This window comes from Manihot esculenta, chromosome 11 (assembly GCF_001659605.2).
Source record: "Manihot esculenta cultivar AM560-2 chromosome 11, M.esculenta_v8, whole genome shotgun sequence".
In the NCBI taxonomy this organism is placed as follows: Eukaryota; Viridiplantae; Streptophyta; class Magnoliopsida; order Malpighiales; family Euphorbiaceae; genus Manihot; species Manihot esculenta.
The window spans coordinates 13,766,239-13,767,298 of record NC_035171.2 but is presented as its reverse complement, the minus strand read 5'-3'; positions in this window follow the sequence as shown (position 1 = coordinate 13,767,298).

Genomic DNA, 1,060 nt, shown 5'->3' with positions numbered 1-1,060 from the left:
TTTTGGAACACAGTCTCAGCAGACAGCTTCTGGCAGTGTGGCTCAGCCAGCAGCTCCAGCCATGACTCAGGCCAGCGCCAGAGGCAGAGGGAGAGGGGCAGCCTCTTCTTCAGCGGGTTTCAGAGGTGAAGGTCCATCAGCTCCAGCACGGATCTTCACGATGACTCAGCAGGAGGCAGACGCATCTAACACCGTGGTGGCAGGTAATTTAGTCATTGGTTGTTCAGATGTGTATGCCTTGATGGACCCTGGTGCATCTCATTCTTTTATTGCTTCGAGAGCCGTTCAGAGGTTGGGGTTGATGATCTCTGAGTTAGAGTGTCCTCTCTGGGTCAGTGGACCCAAGTGTGATCCATCAGTGGCAGAGTCAGTCTGCCAGTGTAGTCCTGTGTTTGTTGAGGGAAGATGCTTGTCCGCCGACCTTGTGGTTCTAGATTTGACAGATTTTGACGTCATTCTAGGGATGGACTGGTTATCTACCCATGGTGCAACCTTGGACTGCAGGGACAAGGTAGTTAGGTTCAGAGTTCAGGATGGGTCAGAGGTTGTCTTCAGGGGAGACAGGAGGGGTACACCTAGAGGTCTGATATCAGTTCTTCAGGCTCATAGGTTGCTTAGGAAGGGATGTCAAGGGTATTTGGCTCATGTGAGAGAGCTTAACAGTCAGGTTAGAGAGCCCGCCTCGGTGCCAGTGGTTAGAGAGTTTCTAGACGTCTTCCTAGACGAGCTGCCAGGTTTACCACCTGCTAGGGAGATAGAGTTCGAGATAGAACTGATGCCTAGAACCCGACCGATCTCTATCCCTCCCTACAGGATGGCTCCAGCCGAGTTGAAAGAATTGAAGGAACAGTTGCAAGAGTTGGTAGAAAAGGGCTTCATCCGACCGAGCACTTCACCTTGGGGTGCACCAGTTTTGTTCGTGAGAAAGAAGGATGGATCCCTTAGACTTTGTATCGACTACAGGCAGTTGAACAAAGTCACTACCAAGAATAAGTACCCATTGCCAAGGATCGACGATCTATTCGACCAGCTAGCCGGAGCAGGTTGTTTCTCCAAAATA